The sequence below is a fragment of the Pan troglodytes genome, chromosome 11, assembly GCF_028858775.2.
Source record: "Pan troglodytes isolate AG18354 chromosome 11, NHGRI_mPanTro3-v2.0_pri, whole genome shotgun sequence".
Lineage (NCBI taxonomy): Eukaryota > Metazoa > Chordata > Mammalia > Primates > Hominidae > Pan > Pan troglodytes.
Window position 1 is genome coordinate 104,672,827 of NC_072409.2, and position 21,127 is coordinate 104,693,953.

Consider the following 21,127-nt stretch of genomic DNA (forward strand, 5'->3'; position numbering starts at 1 on the left):
ATTCTCTGATGGTAGTTTGTATTTCTGTGGGATCGTTGGTGATATCCCCTTTATCATTTTTTATTGCGTCTATTTGATTCTTCTCTCTTTTCTTCTTTATTAGTCTTGCTCGCAGTCTATCAATTTTGTTGATCTTTTCAAAAAACCAGCTGCTGGATTCATTAATTTTTTGAAGGGTTTTTTGTGTCTCTGTTTCCTTCAGTTCTGCTTTGATCTTAGTTATTTCTTGCCTTCTGCTAGCTTTTGAATGTGTTTGCTCTTGCTTCTCTAGTTCTTTTCATTGTGATGTTAGGGTGTCAATTTTAGATCTTTCCTGCTTTCTCTTGTGGGCATTTAGTGCTATAAATTTCCCTCTACAAATCTCTCAAGTCTACTGGGTAGATTTGGTGCCATATCACCAGGACCGTGTTGCCAGAATTTCAAACAATACCTTGACTTATGTATAATTTACTCCTATGTACTATATCATGCATTTTTATCAAAGGTTGTTATGACTCAAAAAGAGTCCGAATTTATTTGTTACTACTATAATATCTCATACTTATTTTCTTATCTTCCTATTTTTTCCATGTTTCTTTCTTCTTTTTTAGATGTTTTTGTGGGCTTAATGTTGGGTAGCTATAAGGCATAATAATAAGCAAAATGGACTATTTGGTCTTATAGATAGGAATTAGAGTCCTGACTCAACCTGGCATTACTCTGAGTTTTCTAGATTAAGAAAATAGGTGCATCGGGATACCTATTTTTTTAGATTGAGTTAATTATTAATATACAAGTTTTGGGAGTATAATGATAAATTTAATCTTCTGTTTTCTGGGTATATGGTAACTCCTGTGAAAAATCAGAGTGGAAAAGTTGAAAAGGCAGTTGGATATATAGATTTTTTAGAAGTGAAATATGGCCTGTAATTATAAATTTGGAAGTTATTGAAAAGTCAAGATCACATTAGGAAAGAACATGAAGCAAGAAATTACAGCCCAGGCAGAGCAACTGTTGACTTACTCAGGGAAGTATCTACATAAAGAAAGTGTTTCCAGAAGAAAGACTGGCATAGTGGGTAGTTGTATTTATTGACATTACAGTATATGTGAGAAACTGTTGTCTACCCAATAATATTTTGCAATTCTTCATTATGATGATGTAGAAAATAAAAATATGCAATTTAAAAACTGTATTCTTAACGCTATCTTACAGATAGGGCTGGATAATTACATTTAAGCCAAAGTCCTTGGGTGGGGTTCACTCAGCAGGCAATTGCCATGGTGCCCTTCTTTCTTCCTTCCTGCCTGGAATATAAATGTAATAACTGAAGCAGACTATCTTATAGTAATGATGTAACCTTGAGCATGGAAATTACTAAATAAGAAGTACAGAGCAGAACATAGGAGTCTGAAATTCTAGTAATGTCTTTGAACTTCCACGACAAACCTGGTCTGCCTTTCTAATACAATTCACATATGACAGAAAAATAAAACAATTGAAAAATACTAGGGCTACCATGAATCTGGGTCTCTGTTACCAGAAGCTGAACACAGGTCATATCTCATTCAAGGTAATTAGTACAGTTCGTAAGGCCTGTTTCTTACTAACTGTACCAATTACCCTAACCCACCCAGTGACTTCTCTTCAGGGAAAAGACTGAAGAGAAGTCACCAGGAAGGTTAGAAACATTAATTTATTCAGCCACTGCTAAATGCATAATATGGAATTATATTAGTCATTGACAATATAGTGGCAGAAAGGCACACTTGGTCTTGTCACTGTTGGGGTTATAGCCTAGTCACTGGCCATAATTCATTATCCTTTCAGCTAAAAAGGCTGTTCCCAGAATCCTAAACCAGGATCATTTCATAAATTAAGAGCGCGTAAGTCTGCTATGTATTTTAGAGTTTGCATTATTCTTCTTTGAAGGTTTTTGTTTTTCTATTTGTTGTTGTTGTTTGTTTGCTTGAATTCCAATTGTCTCTCTTCTTTTTGTATTCACTGATTGGTAAATATATATTACAAGAATAGATTTTGCTCCATATCCCCTTACTTGTCAAGCTAGAATAACTTGTGTATAAGTGAAGTCACAATTGACTTCTACATGTCATTTTAACACTATTTTTTATGGTCATGCTGTCTAATCTTTCTCCAGCATATGACACTGTTGACTACTCTTTGAAGCACTTTTCTTTTTTGGCATTGCAATGCTGTTCTACTTGGGGATTATTTTACCCACTTGGAGTGCTCAATATTTATAGATTAATCTTGCTTATGTTAGTGTCCCTCAATTTGCAACCCAAGATCTTTGCTCTCTGCACTGCATTTATTCTTCCTGATAAATGATATCAGTGTGTAAGGCTTCAACTACTAGCTTTGTCTTAATGAATTTAAAAATCAGTACCTCCAAACCAAACCATGATTTTCAGATTCTTTTATTACTTCATATGGCTTATTGTTACTGTTTTCTCAAGCTAGTTGGCCTATGAATACCTGAAACGTAATAAAAAATTCCTATCTATATCCGCATATCAAGCTATCTCATATTTTTCTATAGCTTTTTCTTATTTTCCCTTTCCTTTCATAAGTATGTACATTTCATTTTTTTCTGATCAATTTCTAACCAAAGTAATTGACACTACCAACTGCAACTTTTTCAAGATAGACATATCAAAATTATCTATGAGTCAGTCTTCTCTACATAAATGCTTAGCATCCAGTAGGTTACCAATATATTACAGTCTGCTTACAAATGTATCTGAAATCTGTTCTCTATTCTCCAAAATAATTTCCATTATCTTTACCCCTCAACTCTCAAATATTTAAAGTAGAATTTAATGAGTGCCTCTGCTTCTATCTCTCTATCTATAGATTTCCATAAATATATATATCAAGTCTTTTTTTCTCCAAATGGATTGTGTGCAAACACATATTTTAAAGGTATTTTCTGCATCAAAATGATTTTTAATATATCTCTCCCTCTTATTAGAAGAATCTTATCTGCTTTTTTCTGAACTTTAAGCTCTGTACTCATCTAGATAGCCTTGAACTGAGAGAAATTCCTCCTAGTTTGAAAAACAATTAAACTAAGAAATGTTCTAGAAAAATACAGCATCTGCTTTTCTGGAATCAGGGGCAGCTTTCTTCATGCTCATGGCTTAAGGCTAATGAAAGTGCATTAGGGGAGGTGAACAGTTTCCACCACTAGCTCTGTTTTATGAGGGCAGGGACGATGTATTTAACTCTAATTTCTGGTATTTAGCGATGTATGCACAAATAATGCTCCATAATTGTTAAACAAATACATTGTAATGACACCCCATGGTTTTATCTCATTCCCAGGAGAAGGTGTATTTGGAGAAATCATAGGGGCAGATGTGTTACATTGCCATGCTTTCAACTGACTCTCAATAAGGATCTATTCATATTTATTAGATGACCATTATCAGAATAGAAATAAACATAATTTTTACCAATAAGAGGAATTATCTTCTGCCATTTTGTTCAGAATAAAGCACATTTTAAAACTATTCATTACTAAAGTAAATGTTTATTATCTGTTGTGCTGATATTAACTAAAGATACTTGTGAAATATATAGAATAGAACTAAAGTTTAGTCTTTGAGATATTTTTGTCAAGTGAGTTTTAACCATTAAAAAAGCTAGACTTTATTTGTCCCATCATTCTTACTTTATTGAACATCAATTTAAAATGTGTATTCATTCAGTGACCTATAGAAACACACTCTTTGGAATTATTAGTAAAATCATGGAACTATGAGTACATACAAATGAAAGAGAAAGGAAAGGAAGAACAGGCTATTATTTACCAATTTCTACACTGCATTGAAAACTAGCTTCTCTGATAAACCTGTAAAGCAACAACAATCAAGACAAGATGATTTATGCAGCTGTTTCAGCAGTGCTTCAATCACATTTATTCCTCATTTTACAACAACTCACATATGGATAACATTGAAATTTACATGCTGAACTGCCAGTTTTTACATAGGTTTTCATATAATGAATAATATGAAGACCTTTCTGAAAATGTAACTTTTTTCTGACAAATCGTGTAGGAGAAAATATAATTTCAAAAACTTTACATGGTAGTTAAAATAGTAATATAAAACTGCCTTAATTCATTTACTCTGCTTCTTAATTTAACAATTTATCACACATTTTCATCTTAAAAACTAAATATAATCAAGAACATTTTCTAATTATTAGAGTAAACGGCATTGCATTTTACACACTGAATTTAATGTGTACTATTGGATATTTCTGAATTTTATTTATTTTTTAATTTTTTATTTATTTGTCTTATTTTTTGTGACAGGGTCTCTCTGTGTCACCCAGGCTGCAGTGCAGTGGCGCAGTCTTGGCTTACTGCAACCTTGACTTCCCAGGCTCTAGTGATCTTCCCAGGCTCTAGTGATCCTCCCACTTCAGCCTCCTGAGTAGCTAGGACGACAGACACATGCTACCATGTCCGGCTAATGTTTTTATTTTTGGTAGAAATTGACTTCCCAGGCTCTAGTGATCTTCCCAGGCTCTAGTGATCCTCCCACTTCAGCCTCCCGAGTAGCTAGGACGACAGACACATACTACCATGTCCGGCTAATGTTTTTATTTTTGGTAGAAATTGGGTCTCGCTGTATTGGTCAGACAGGTCTCAAACTCCTGAGTTCAAGCGATCTGCCTGCCTCAGCCTCCCAAAGGGCTGGGATTATAGGTGTGAGCCACTGTGCCTAGCCTCTGAATTTTAAATGTACTATTTTGTGGTTAAATTTTTAACACACATCAGACATATTAAAGTAGTTATCTTTTGAAAAAGAACATTTCCTGTTAGTAAAATGAATATTAGTAAATTAGAAAGTAAATTACATTTTTACTAGAGTTACATTTGATAGGAAAGCTTAAAGTGAGTTTAGATCAATGTTCAAGCTAATAGTTGTCTAGAGTTTTGTAATGCCTTTTAGAAGCTATCCTACCTCTTTACTTCAGAAGCTGCAGTAGGCTTGGCAAAAAATTAATATTGTGTAATTAGTGCTATTGAACTGATCATTTATATAACGTGTTTTGAAACTTGTGCTTAAATGCCCTCTCTCAAACTCTATTTAACCATAGACCTTGCAGGGTTAATATCCATCCCTTTCCCCTGACACGCAATCTAGTCTCTATTGGCTCTGATGCTAGGCAAGCACTTTTAGTTTGCACAGATGGTAATTACTAGGATTCATTGTAGAGGTTTTGTGAATTGAAAAATCTAGACAGGAAAGAAAATAGTTGCAATTGCCTGAAGGTCAGGCTTGTGGGAAAGGAGGAATGTAAAATCTAAAACAGCTCTAGTGATATACTCTATTTGCCAGTCCAGCAGTAAACACACTTTGTTCCCCATTTTAATGGGAAATGTTGATGATTTAGCTATTCTGAGATTTTCTATGATGTCTGCCATCAACTTCAAATTTCTGCTCACACAGGAGTTCTGGATTCTGTCCTGTCTATGGGTGACATTTATCCTCTGCTCCCACTACCAATTACTGACTCGCTCTCATTTCTTGTTCAAACTACTCCTAAACAATGTTTCGTTCATTTAGTTTTTCATTAACCAGTTTCAGGAGATTTAAATAGGTAGTACTTCCATTCCAGGTTACATTAAAATCCTCTGGGCATGTTGCAGAGAACTGCTAATGACTAAAGAACCAAATCTTGTTCCAGTCATCTGTGACCAAATAAGATAAAGTATTCAATTTTTTTCAAAAGAGGTTGTGGGGTAGCAGCTTCCATTTGGTATGCACATTCATTCAGTCTCCTTAGTTGTACCTATTTTTTGGAGTACCCTGAGAAAAATGACTGTGAAAAATACTCCAAACCCAAAGACAGCCATTATAATAGATTGCTTCTGGGGGCAGTTTCTACCCTGTCTGACCTGACCTCTGAAGTGAGACACAGCTATCTCTCACCATCTCACACTGTTTATAGCATTTACATTACAAAGAAAAAAACATATTTATCCAGTAATAGGTTGGCATTAAAAACCAATTATAGACTTATATGAGTCATATTTAAAAATGTAAATCCTCTTATATAAAAACTGCATCATTCTGCAATGCAACTAGTAAAATAAGATTTTAATTCTTTAAAATGAAGAAGAATTTCAAGGCAAAACATCTTTTAAAAGATACCTATATACTACATTAAAGGGAAGATACTAAGCTTATAAAAATGAAATCTTGAAATTTACAGTGAAATGTGAAATTTATGTTGCCACACCAAAAGTGGGAATCAAATTCTAGTCATAATCGAAATTATAACCATAGATTTATATTTATTTATATGTCAGGAAGAATATTGGTCAGCATTATGAGAGCTAAGGTGTATGATAAACATTTCAGAAAATAAAACTAAATGAGTAAAAAATGTAATAGTGAGCCCTTAAGTGCTACAGCAGATATTCCTAAATCAGTCTTACCGTAAACAGGTTATCTGTTGGGGAGGAGAGGAGAAATTTTCAGTTTTGTGATGGCTGAATCTTAAACTACCTTTTATTGCTTCTTTTTCTCTCTTTTGGAAAATCAAGCAAATTGGCCCTTCAGGCAGTATAGTCTAGAAGTTATGGGCTTGAACTTTGGCATTGGAAAAATTTGTATTTTCATTCCAAAGCTGTCTTATATTAACTTTGTTAAATAACTTCATTGAATCTAACTTTTATTATCTGTATGATCAAAATAATGTTATTCAACCATTGGGTGCAACTATATAGTAAAATAAAATGCTAAATATAAGACATCAGCTGTAATCCCAACACTTTGGGAGGCCAAGGCAAGCACACTGCTTCAGCCCAGGAGTTTGAGACCAGCCTAGGCAACATGGCAAAATTCCGTCTCTACAAAAAATACAAAAATTAGCTGGATGTGGAGATGCATTCCTGTAGTCCCAGCTACTTAGGAGGCTGAGGCAGGAGGGTGGCTGGAGTCTGAGAGGTTGAGGCTGTAGGAGCCATATGAGCCATGTTCACACCACTGCACTCCAGCCTGGGTGACGAAAGTAGACCCTATCTCAAACAAAACAAAACAAAACAAAAAAGTAAGGCTGAGTGTATGACACATCATACATGGACAAGAGTGTATAACTATTCCCATGGTATCTTAAATATAATACTACGCTGGAAATCAGAATTGCCATTTGTAATGTTACTAGACTACAAGAGATAGAGTACATTTCCCCTTCCCATTGAATCTAGGTTGGTCTCGTGGTTGGACTGCTTTGAGTAATATAGCAGATGTGATATGTGCAATGTCTAAGAGGTATTGCAGCTTCTTCTTACCAATCTTGATATTCTGAAATTGAAATGTAAAGAAACTCAGACTAGATTCTATGAAGATGAGAGACCTTATGGCAAGAGAATTCCAGCCTACAGGTAGCACAATTAATAAGTTTGAAGGTGAGGTCATTTTGGATCACCCAGAATTGGGAGTGAGCACAAGTGAGATCAGCAGAATGACTGAACTGAGCCCAGTCCAAATGATTAACCAATGGAATCAATAGCAAATAAAAGGTCATTGTTTTAAGGCCCTGTGTTTTAGGGTGGTTTGTTATGCAGCAAACAGCGACTAGAAGTTTTGTCTGTGTGTGTGTGTGTTGTTTGTGTGTGTGTGTGTGTGTGTAATGCAAACCCATAAGCATGTACATAAGTGGCTTCTTCCTACACATCTACACATCAGTTGAATTTTTTGGAAAAAAGCAAGAAATTACTAATTTACCACTCAAACTCAAAATATTTTTTAATATAATTATCTTGATGGAGACATGTTTTCCTAATAGTGAAAGTTTTAACTGCATTTGTATTTACAATGGTGTACACTTACAGCATAATAAAATGAGGTGCGTCTTAGCATCACATGCTGTTGCTATATTTGAAATAAATTAATATGAACTTCTTACGTAAAGAATATATTGAAAAATCCCATAATACAGGCATCCATACTGAATGCCTGCCTTTTTTTCTTTTTCAACATATGAAAGTTGAAACCATTGACCAAAGTGATGTATTATTTCTGGAGACATTTACCAAATGGATGAATAAATAAATTATTCAAAATATAAGCATAAGAAGTATATTTAATATTGTTGTCATGTAAGTAAATATTTTATTTTTCCAAAGGAAATTGTAAGATATTCTGTATAGCCAAAGAGATGTATTAAAGAAAATCAACAAAAATAAAATTATCTTTACCAAACATATTTTAGTTGGAGGTCACTACTATAACAAAACTCAGAATACAAGTCAATGCCAGTGGCAGAATGAGGTTGAATGTATGAAGCCAAAACAAAACAGAAGAGATTAGATAGGGAGATATATATATATTTTGTTCCAGAGCTTATTTTTTCTCTTTTTGTAGTTCTGATCTTAATAAGATCTGTGTTGCCTTCAGATGAGGGTAAAAACAGAGACATTGCAATGTAAGTTATCAGCATTCAACTTGGAAAAATCAGAAACTCTATTAGGGTGCTGTTAATTTAGCAAATATATGGGGAGCTCAGTCACTAATAGAAAAGTGAGAAATTTACCTGAGATCTTTCAAAGACTTTACTGGAAAAACCCATTCTTCAGATAAACACATATGTTATCCAATATTATCTGCCACTATTGTCATCTTATATTAATTTTTTGAGTCAACTAGGTATAAAATAGAGACTGGTATCAAGAATTAAATACTTAAGACAATGAATCCTTCATTATCTAATAACTATTAGACCTAATTGTAAGAAGTATTCTTCCTAGACTACAAGCCTCTACATCCATTCTCCTACAACAGGAAGGTGACACAACTATTTTTTGGGATTTCATAATGTTAAATATTAAATTATATTAATATTTGTAAACATGATAATTATGATAATGATATGAATAAAACTGTTGTCATTACTTCTAATACTAACTACTAGCAAGAGTTTTCATTATTGATCATAATCTTGAAAGTTAACCTAACAAGCAGTTCTTAGTCTTGTCCACATTATATAGAAGGAACTGAATCTTAGCAAGTTTAAATGGCTTCCTACTTCACTACGTTGGTGCTAGCTCTGATTTTGGAACCTGATATTTTGATTTTAAATCACTAATGTTTAAATGTTTTATTAAACTAAATGCTCAATATTTTCTGAATTGTTTGGCTCTTCAAGAACATTACTGAAACGTGCCTACAAAAGAAATGCAACTCTATTATACAAATAAAGTAATTGGAAAGAAGGAATCTCACCATATAATGAGTGAGGTTCAATAGAACATAGAATTCAAATTATTTACATGCAATTGAAATAACAAACTTTTACAAAGTAAAAGGGCAAAGGTAGTCATTGAAAAAGGATACAATTAGGCATTGTGAAATTGTTCCCCATGTCAGGTAACCAAAAGCAAACATCCTATGACAAAATTCTGAGCCATTGTGATGTAGAATTTCTGATTATCACAAAGTACTCTTTATGGTGAATCCAAAGGAATAACTGTGGGGAAGGGGTCAATCCCACTGTTTTCATAGTAATCCATTTTAACTATGCTTTAGACCAAAGAAGATGGGAGAGATGAGAGATGATGATGAGGGCTTAACCAGTTTTCTACTTGGATCATCACATGTCTTTTTAAAGCCAGATACTAGGCATGCTTAATTTAATTAGCCTCATGCAAGTTAGCATTAACTTGGGAATTAAAAACATATGATTCATTAATGTTTCATTCCCTTATTTAACATATTTATTGAGCCTCTATGCATGACAGACACTGTTCTATAACAAATGATACAAACTGGATTGACGGAAGAGAAGGTGGAGAGCTAAAAAAAATTTACAAAGTAGAATCAAACTGGGTTCATTCCAAAAGAGTGCTGCAGAATATAATAGAAGTAATATATTAAAGACAGAACTCTGCATTTTGAAGAAGCTTTGGAAGTTGAGGCTTGAACTTGGCCTTTAAGAACAAGTAAAGTTTGGGCAAGTAGAAGGAAAAAGAAAGCTACTTTACACTAAAGGATTCATGTTCAAGGCAGCATGAGTTAGGGATGAGAATTTTTGTTTGTTTATTTTTGTTTGTTTTCTTATTATTAATTTTTGAGATGGAGTCTTATTCTGTGCCCAGGCTGGAGTGCAGTGGTGTGATATCAGCTCACTGTAACCTCCACCTACTGGGTTCAAGCAATTCTTCTGCCTCAGTCTCCTGAGTCAATGGGATTACAGGTGCACACCATCACACCCGGTTATTTATTTATTTATTTATTTATTTTTGTATTTTTAGTAGAGATAGGGTTTCACCATGTTGGCCAGGCTGATCTCAAACTCCTGGCCTCAAGTGGTCTACCTGCCTCAGCCTCCCAAAATTCTGGGATTACAGGCATAAGCCATCGCACCTGGCCTGTTTTATTTTATTATCTTTTTGATATTGAAGCCGTCTAGGATCAATGAAGCAGTCTCATTGTCTGAGGTGTTATTTGTACTCTTTGTTTCATGAGCAAGAAAATTAAGAAGCATGGACACCAAGGGTGAGGTTGGAGTGAAAGTTTTATAAGGAAAAGAACAAAACTCTCTGCAGTGGAGAAGAGGCCCCAGAAGGTTTCCGTTTTTACAGTCGAATGCAAAGGTTTTTATAAGAAATTTTTCCTATCTGTGTAACTGCCCTTATCTCTGCAGCTTCAGGCACGTCTCAGGCAAGCCTCCCTCTCATGGAAGTTCCCAGGAAGCCCACCATGTAAGTGTCTGCACGTGTCTGTAGAAGAGGAGGAAATATTTTTCCGGGAGCCGGCTGATTACACAAAGAACAAAGGTATTTCTATGTTTGGTTTTGCTCCCTTATCTGTGCAGCTGCAGCTTGATTTTTCAGGCTGTTTCTGTGTTTAAAAGAATTCTACCAAGAACCTGTCTTAACTGTCTGCCAACTGTTTTGTTCCCCGCCTCCACCCTCCGCCATTCCCCATTTCCCAGGAATGAAAACCCTAAGTGCAGGTAGGGACGTTGTGCATTGATCGTTCTGGCTACTTCATGCTGGAGAGGGCATCATATGGGGGATAGCAGCTGGGATTTCTCCTGTGATCAATCTAAAGGTCCTCTTAAGAAGAGCACATCCATGCGTGGTTCTATTTGTATCACTATTTGGATCGTGATAGGCTCTAGGCAAAAAGAAACAATTTAGGTTATAAGAGAACATGTGTTAAAACAAGACTGGGGTTAATGACGTTTTAAAAATTCCAAGGCTGCTGACACAGTTGGATAACTGATGATTGTAGTTATGTCTGTTAAGATTTGGGTGCATGGGCTTGGCTTTGGTTATCTCCAATGGTTTTATTCTCCCCCCAAAAAACTTCTGGGTTATGGGTATCATATTTACTCCTATTACCTGGCATGATTTGCAAGATAATTAACCAGTACTAGAATATTGATCCAGTTTTATTGTTGTTGTTGTTGTTTTCACTACACATCCTTTTTTGTTTCTTCTGAGCAGCAGGAGGAAATCACTAGTTGATTCAAAGGAATAAGCAGGAATAGTCTAAAATGTAGGAAAAAAACTTAAAAATAACTAATGAGAACAGAATTTAATAACATATAAGTTTTGAAATATAATTTTTCCCTCTTTAGTCCTCATTTTTGTTAAAAACAAATTATGATAAGACTGAGTTGTTTGCAAAATAAAGTTCAGCAAAAATAATTATTTTTCATATGATTTTCAAATTGTCTTTGAAGGAACTCTGTTCCACAAGGAATCTTATATCAGACCTTTTTAAAGTCGAGCCCAGCCATGAGTTTGTACCCTCAAACACCTATGAGTTGGGTAAATTCCTCTCTTCTTGAGGTCCTAAAAACATGAGGATCCTGGGCCTGTTAGAAAGTGACATTTTTTACTCACCACAGGTCAGGGACACTGTACAGGGACTGGGTAGACGAGGTACGAGGCCAGAAACACAGAAACATTTCCATACATCTACAATGAACTAATTTTCAACAAAGGTACCACAAACATACATTTGGGAAATAATAGTCTCTTCAAAAAATGGTGCTGGAAAAACTGGACATCCATATATATATGAATGAAACTATACCCCTAATCAAAACTCTAATCAAAATATATTAAAGACTTAAATCTAAGACTTCAAACTATGAAACTACTAAAAGAAATCATTGGAGAAACTCTCTAAGACATTTATTTGGACAAATGTTTTTTGAGTAATACCTTAAAAACACAGACAGTGAAAGCAATAATAGACAAATGGGATCACCCTAAGTTGAAAAAGCTCCTGCACAGCAAAGGAAACAATCAACAAAGTGAAGAGTCAACCAACAGAATGTAAAAAATATTTGAAAACTACTCATCTTAAAAGGGATTAATAACCGGAATATATAGGAAGCTCAAACAACTCAATACAAAAATAACTAATAATCTAACCCAAGAAATGAGCATTTCTCTATAGACATGTCTCAAAAGTAGATATGCATAGGGTAAACAGATATATGAAAGTATGCTCAACATTATTGATTATCAAAGAAATGGAAATCAAAACTACAATGAGGTATCACTATAATTGCCCCATGGGTTCACCTTGCCTGCTGCCTAGACAGAACCAGTTTATCAGGACAGGGGAATTGCAATGGAGAAAGAGTAATTCACAGAGCCAGCTGTGTAGCAGACTGGAGTTTTATTATTACTCAAATCAGTCTTCTGGAGCATTTGGGGATTGAAGTTTTTTAAAGATAATTTGGTGGGTAGGGGTTTGGGAGCGAGGAATACTGATTGGTAAGGTTGGAGATGGAATCATAGCAGGGTCAGAGTGAGGTTTTCTTGCCGTCTTCTGTTCCTGGGTGGAATTGCAGAACTGGTTTGAGCCAGATTACAAGTCTAGGTGGAGTCAGCTGATGCACCAAGTGCAGTGTTTGAAAAATATCTTAAGCATTGATTCTAGGTTTTACAATAATGATATTATCCCCAGGAGCAGTTTGGGGAGCTTCAGACTCTTGCATCCAGAGGCTACATAACCCCTTTACCATAATTTCTACTCTTGTAGCTAATTTGTTAGTCCTACAAGGGCAGACTGGTCCCAAGGCAGAAGGTCTTTTCTGGAAAGGGTTATTAATCAATATTGTTTCAGAGTCAAACCATAAACTAAATTTCTTCCCAAGGTTAGTTTGGTCAATGCCCAGGAATAAACAAGGACACCTTAAAGATTAGAAGCAAGATGGAGTCAGTTAAGTCTGATTTTGTTCACTGTCATAATTTCCTCACTTATAATTTTTGCAAAGGCAGTTTCATTACCTCATCAAGTTAAAATGGCTTTTATTCAAAGACAAGCAACAACAAATGCTGCTGATGATGTGGAGAAAAGGGAACCCTCATACACTGTTGGTGGGAATGTGAATCAGTACAATCACCATGGAGAGTAGCATGGATGCTCATTGAGAAACTGAAAATAGAACTACCATATATTTCAGCAATCCTATTGCTAGGTATATACTCAAAAGATGAAAAATCAGTATATCAATGGGATATTTACACTCTCATGTTTTTGGTAGCAGTATTCAAAATATTCAAGATTTGAAAACAACCTAAGTGTCCATCAACATATTAATAGATAAAGATAATGTGATATATATACACAGTGCTGTACTATTCAGCCATGAAAACAAACAAGATGCTGTCATCCACAACAATGAGGATGGAACTAGAGGACATTGTTTTAAGTAAAATCAAGATACATTTCATATGTTCTTACTCATTTGTGGGAGCTAAAAATTAAAACAATTTAACTCATGGAGATACAGAATGACAGTTACTAAAGGCTAGGAAGAGTAGTGGGTATTGGAAGAAGGGATAGGTAATGGGTATAAAAATATAGTTAGATAAAGTGAATGAGATCTAGTATTTGATAGCATAAAAGGGTTAACACAGTGAACAATAATTTATAGTACAATATTTTAAAAAATAAGATTATAATTGGAATGTTCATTACATAAATAAATGATAAAAGCTTGAGGTATTGGATATCCCATTTAACAGGATATGGCCATTCCACATTGTATGCCTGCATAAAAATATCTCATGTATCGCATACATATATATACCTATTATGTACCCCCAAAAATTAAAAATTAGGAAAACAAAAAAAAATTAGGAAATACAAGTGTATTAGGAAATAGAAGGACTTGCAATATCTGATTTCAAGACTCAATACCAATCTAGAGCAATCAACGGAGTTTGATATTAGAGAAAAGACTGATACTTGGATAAGTAGAACAGAATAGAGACTATAGAATTATACTAATGCTTAAATGGTTAATTAAATTTTGGCTATTCTATAAAGTAATTACAGTCTTAAAAAGAAATTTTCCTGGAATAATTGAACACACATGTAAATAAATTAACCTTAAGTCATATCTTTTACATAAAAGTTAACATGAAATGAATAATCTAAATAAAGAAGTTAAAACTAACTTATAGAAAAAAAGTTAAAGAAATATTTTTATGATAATGTACCAGGAAATATTTATTATATACTACACCAAAAGCATAATGTAGTATCTTAGAAAATAATAATTTTTGTAAAATAATATATTAATAAATTTGACTTCATGAAATTTAAATTCTCCTGCTCTGTGAAAGGCACTATAAAGATCATGGAAGCAAATACTGGAGAAAATGTTTCCAAATTATTATTATAACCAAGGACTTTAATCCAGAAAAAGAAGAAAAAGAATAAATATGTATATTTTCTTTTTGTTTTACGTGTGTGTATGTATATAAAAATTCTTAAAACTCAATAATAGCAAAATAGCAAGTTCATTATAAAAGGGCAAGATATTTGAACAGATACTTTACTAAAGTAAATATATATGGCTACTAAGCACATGTAAACATGTTTAACATAATTAGTCATCAGAACAATGTTACTTATGACTACAGTGAAAACTTCAAATGCTGGTAAGGATTCAAAGTAACTGGTATTCTTATATGATCCTACAACCACTTTGGAAAACATATTAAGAATTTCTTAGATATTCAAACATTCATGTTTATGTTATGACCAAGTAATCCACTCTTGGGTGTTTAGACAAATGAAAACTTATGCAACCACAAATATCTATATGTAAATATTTATACTGGCTTTATTTTTAATAACCAATAATCAGAATGTAAATGTTGTTTAGCTGGTAAATGAGTGTGCAATCAATGATGTGTTCATTATACAATGAATGCTGCTTAGCAGTAAAAAAATACTACTAATAGATGCAACACGTGGATTAATCTCAAATGTATTATGTGAAGTAAAGAAAGCAGGATTCAAAAGGCAACGTTCCATTTATATGACATTTTGTAAAAGGCAAATTTTTATGAAAAGAAATAGATAAGTCATTCCCAAAGTTGGTTGTGTATGTGGAAAAGTGGGAAGAGCTGACTGTATAAAGTGGCTTCAAGACTAAATTTCTTTGATGTGGTGTAGGTTTTCTTTTTCTCCTCTTGAGTATGTGGTTATTAGACAATTGTAGGTGTTTATAAAAACTCACAGAAATATACACTGATATAAGCTACTTTTACTTTCTCTAAATAAAAATTAAATTTAAAAAGTGCATTAAAGAACATGATAGAAAATGTATTTCAGACTTACGTTTTGAGCTTAAATAGTTTACAATGGGATTTGCAGCTTCTCATATATATAGTCTTATTACTAGTTCTACTTTATAAGGAAAAATATGTAAAATAGGTTTGATGATGTAAATTGTATGCTCTATTGAGACAGGAGAAAGAAAACAACAGAAGTTAAGACAGGTCCTTCACGTGGGGTTAGAAGGAGGTCCTGGGGAAACTGAAGGCATCTGTCTGAGGCCACACCTCAGTGTTACCTGAAGGCCCCTGGACTAATTCGGGTCTCCAACAGCCATCAGGTGCCAGCACTAGGATTTCCAGACTTTCCTATCACATTCTCTGTTTTTCTTTTTGGTGGCTAGCATGTCTTTTATCCCTTCTTTATGCTATGTTGGGGGAGTTTTTGCAGCCTGTGGAGATAATCTTTTTGGGATCATTTAGAAAGTTTCTTAGTAACCAGAAATGTAACTCAAATAATTGCTGCTTTTATGATTTTCTTGAGATGGGGGTATTTCAAAGTTTTAGCCTAAACTTTCACCTAGTAAGGGCTTTTTTTAGTCTCCCAGTGATAGTCATTCATGGCACTGTATAGAAGAGTATTTGATCCCAAGTAAATATCCTACTCTCCATTTGGGTTGTGTTTTCCTCCATGTAAGAGTACAGCACTGCCAAATGAATTAAAACTGTTCCTCTATGAGACAAATCATTTTTTTCTTTCTAAAAGGCATACTGTGAGGATAGCCCACCAAGCCCCACACCTCTTTTTTTAACCTCTGCCTGAAAATAATTTGGAGTCAGAGTTTTTACCTAACATTTTAGTCCCTCCCACACTTTCTAGTGAAATGAGATTTTTCTCTGTGGGTGGTTTGGTCCTTTGCCCCAAACCTCTATTTCCTCAACTCCATTCCCTCTGGTCAGACCCCATGCCCTATTTGTAAACAGAAAAACTCCACTTTCAACAGTCAGGAGGAAGCTTCCCTTGAGAGACAAATTCTAGCCCAGTACTGTCCCCATTGAAGGGAGGATAGACGTTTAATCCTTATGTACTTTTGAGACACCTCCTCTGCATCCAGCTACATTGGCATTTAAACAAAAGGGGGATTTTATGCTTAGAAGTCAATTCATCTCATTCTCTGGGAATTCAGTGCTTCACTAGGGTCCTAGTAAGAGAAGCCAGGGATAGTCAGGACACTTTCTTCATTAAATTGGATTTTCTTCACCAAATCCGATTGCTGAACAATTTCTCTTGGGCCTCTTGGCTAACTTGGAAGCCTTTTGGGTCGAGTAGATCTGAGAGACCCAGAGACAAGTGGAGCGCTAGGGCATTGCCCAGGTAAGCATGACTACTACTGCTAACTAGCTCTTCTAGATCCATGGGTGAAGGTGATGCTTGCATCTGTGGACAGCACCTATGACAGTTGCTGGAACTCAGAGGAGACCAGAGGAAAAAGGAGAAAGCGTAAACCTTTCTATCTTTTCCTCCACCCTGGGTAACTCTGAAAGGATAAAAGAGACTAAGGGGTGCTTTTTCTCTCATCCTTTTCCAGATGGGTAACAACATATTTTTGAATTTGCATTCTCTTCAAGTGCAGGCTGGATCTCCATTAATCCTCAGACCCTGAAGTTTTCTTTGAGCAAACCCCATCTTCACTCACATATAGTGGACTTCCAGGATTTAACACAAGTATTTAAACTGTCCTGGAAGGATGTTATGTTACTCTTAAATCAAACCCTAACTGCTGCTGAGAAACAGGCATCCCTGCAAACAATGGAGAGCATTGGAGATGAGCTTTATGTCTCATACAAAGTGCCAGCGAAGGGAAAGAGCTTTGAACTTTGTGTCTTATACAAAGTGCCAGGGAAGGGAAAGAGCCTTATCCAACTGGGAGAGTAGCTGTGTCCTTGGAGGACCCTAAATATGACCATGATGATAGCATTGGAGAATGGAGAAAACTCTTTTAAATGTATACATTGGAAGGTTTGCAAAAGACTGGAGCCAAGCCTATTAACTACTCCAAGATTTCGATGATAGATCAAAAACTAGATAAAAATCCCTCAGCCTTTTCAGAAAATCTGAGAGAAGCCTTAGTGAAACAAACTGCCTTGTCTCCCAATTCAACTGAATGACATCTAATCTTAAAGGACAAGTTTATTACTCAGGCAGCCCCTGATATCAGAAGAAAGTTGCAAAGAGAGGCTCTGTTCTTTTGGACATGCTTATTCCTCCTCTCTGATTTTTCTTACCCTCATGTTGAAGCTTTGCAGTATGTAGATAACATTCTCCTCTGTACCCCAACTGAGGAAGACTCAGGAAGGCACTGAGGCTTTCCTCAATTTCTTAGCTGAAAGGAGATGTAGGGTTTCAAAATCTAAGGCTCAGCTCTGCCAGACTTCAGTAAAGTATCTAGGTCTAGCCTTATCAGAAGAGACCAGATCACTAGGTGAGAAAAATATTAGGCCTATTTCCTCCTTTTCCCTTACCAAAAACCTTAAACAGCTGAAGGGATTCTTAGGCGTTACTAGATTTTGCAGAGTATAAATACCTGGGTAGTGTGAGATAGATCACCCTTTATATCAACTCATAAAATAAACTCAAGCAGCTAAACTCACAATTTGACTTGGGAACCTGAGGCTTAAAAAACCTTTAACCAGTTAAAATAAGCCTTGCTTAAGTCACCAGGCCTTACTCTTCCCATAAAGAAGGCATTCAGTCTCTATCTGTCAAGAAGGAAGGAAATGGCTCTGGGAATTTTAACTCAAGCACTAGGTCAAGCTCAACAGCCAGTAGGTTACCTAAGCATGGAGCTTGATTTGGTTGTTAAAGGATCACCAGCCTGCTTCCCAACAGTTGCAGCAGTGGCTTTTCTGGTGCCACTGGCCACCAAGTAACCATGGGAAATAATTTAACTTTATATACCCCACAAAATGTGGCGGACTATTGTCCTCTAAGTGAAGTCTCTGGCTAACAGATAATCACCGTCTCAAATATCAGTCTCTGCCATTAGAGGGATCTGAAGTCCAGTTAAAAACCTGTCATTGCTTAAACCCAGCCACTCTCCTCCCAAGGAAAGTGAAGTCTCAAGTTATAAAAATCAGAAATGAAAAATGACTTTACAGATGTAAAGTCATCTACTACTGACTTTACAGATGTAAAAAATTATAAAAGAATACTATGAACAACTGTATACCAGCAGATTGGATAACCTAGATAAAATAAACAAATTTCTAGAAACACATAAATTACCAAACTAACTCAAGAAAAAGTAGAAAATCTCAAAAGAACTATAACAAGTAAGGGAGTTGAATCAGTAGTAAAAAATAGTCAAACTCATAGAAGTAGAGGGTAGAATGACATTACCAGAGAGTAGGGGATGAGCAGATAGGGATATGTTGGTTGAAGGCACAAAGTTTCAGTTAGACAGGAGGAATAAGCATTTGAGATCTATTGCACAACATGGTTAATATGGTCAATAATAATGTTTAGGTAATAATAATAAATTTCAAAATTGCTAAAAGCCTATGTTTTAAATGTTCATATGACAAAAAGTAAGTATGTGAGGTGATGAATATGTTTGATTTAATCATTCCATAATATATATGTATATTAAAACATCACATTTTACCTTATAAATATTTACCATTATTGTTTATCAATGGAAAAAGAAACATAAATATTAGGTCACAAAGTTTTGAACCTGGGCTTGTTGGACTCCAAAGCCAGTGGTAATCTTTATACCATTTTGCTTCCCAACTAGTTCTGCAATTGTAACCCTCAAGAGAAGAGGAGGAAGAGAGAAGTATTTGGTGCTCTAAAACAAAACAAAACAAAACAAAAAACTTCCAACATAGACAACTCAGGATCAGATAGCTTCACCAGTAAGTCATATCAAACATTTAAAGAATTAACACCACTCTTCTCAAACTCTTTCAAAAGAAATGGAAAGTGAAAAAATACTTTTGAAATCATTGTATGAGGCCAGCTACAAAGACACGACGAGAAAACAAGATAATAGACCAATAGATTTTCTGAATATAGATGAATGAATGTGGGAAAATACCTCACGTCCATGGATTAGAAGACTTAATACTGTTAAAATGATGTTTCCACTCAAAACAATATACAGTGTCAATGCAATCCCTATCAAAATCTCAATGGTCTTTTTTTAGAAATGTAAAAACCCATTATGAAATTTATATGCTATTTCAATGAATCCTGAATAAGCAAAACAGTATTAGGGAAAAATGTTGGAGAATTGACATTTTTTCTTTTAAAATGTACTATAAATCTATAGTAATCAAACATTATGGCTCTGGCATAAGGATAGAAATATAGGTTAATGAAATTGAATTGATAACCCAATAATAAACTCTTACATAAGCAGTCAATTGAATAACCCAGACATGGTGGCTCACACTTGCAATCCCAGCACTTTGGGAGGCCATGGTAGGAGCATCACTTGAACCCCGAAGTTTAAGACCAGCCTGGTCAACGTGGTGAGACCCTATCTCTGCCAAAAATTTAAAATTTGCCAGGCATCGTGGTGCATGCTTGTAGTCCCAGTTACTCAGGAGGCTAAGGCAGGAGGATCACCTGAGCCTGGGAGGTCAAGACTGCAGTGAGCCATGGATTGTGCCACTGTACTCCAGCCTGGATAACAGAGCGAGACTCTATCGCTACAATTTAAATTTAAAAATATTAAAGATCAGTTGAATTTCGCAAGGGTACCAAGATAATTTAATGGAAAAAGAAAAGTTTCTGCAACAAGTAGTACTAGAAAAACTGAATATGCACATGCAAAATATGAAGTTGAGACCATTATACCATATTCAAAAATTAATTCAAATTGATTCAAATAGAGTCATTTCCCCTTATCTGTAGAAGCTATGTTTCACGACCTCACCCAATGGTTGAAACTGGACAGTATCAAACCCTGTAACTGTATATATAATGTGTGTGTATGTGTGTGTGTATATATATATGTGTGTGTATATATACTTATATATATGTTTAATACATAAGTTAGGAAGAAATTAACAACAATAAATAATAAAATAGTACAATTGTAACAATACACTGTAATAAAAGTTATGTGAATGTGGTCTGTCTCTCTTTCTCTCAAAATGTTTTATTGTACTATATTCATGCATAATATTTTCAGACCACAGTTGACTAGGGGTAACTGAAACCACAGAACATAAAACTGCAAATAAGAGAATGATGACAGCTACTATATTTAAGAGCTAATAATATACAATTCTTAGAAGAAAACAGGAGCAGATGTTTACAACCTTGGGTTTTACACTATTTTTTATTAAATATGACCCCAATAGCACAGGCAACAACAAAAACATAATAGATAAATGGAACTTTATAAAAATTGAATAGTTGGAAATAATGTTCCCAAGTCATATATACAGTGCAAATTTACATAAATTTCATGTATACGGAATCCTTTATACCAACACTTAGCAAAGAGGTCCTTGCTGTCCTTTAACCATGTACAAGATAGCAAATTTTATCTGGTT

At 34.9% G+C, this 21,127-nt stretch overlaps 1 long non-coding RNA gene across 1 annotated transcript in view; it reads left to right on the forward strand.

The window, feature by feature from the left end:
* LOC134807686 (uncharacterized) overlaps positions 1 to 20,702 on the forward strand; it is a 353,765-nt gene extending 333,063 nt beyond the window's left edge. The window contains exons 5-6 of the long non-coding RNA XR_010148766.1: positions 10,666 to 10,798; positions 19,357 to 20,702. This is a non-coding gene — a long non-coding RNA (uncharacterized LOC134807686). The remainder of the gene's footprint in view (positions 1 to 10,665; positions 10,799 to 19,356) is intronic.
* Positions 20,703 to 21,127: the final 425 nt, after the last annotated feature.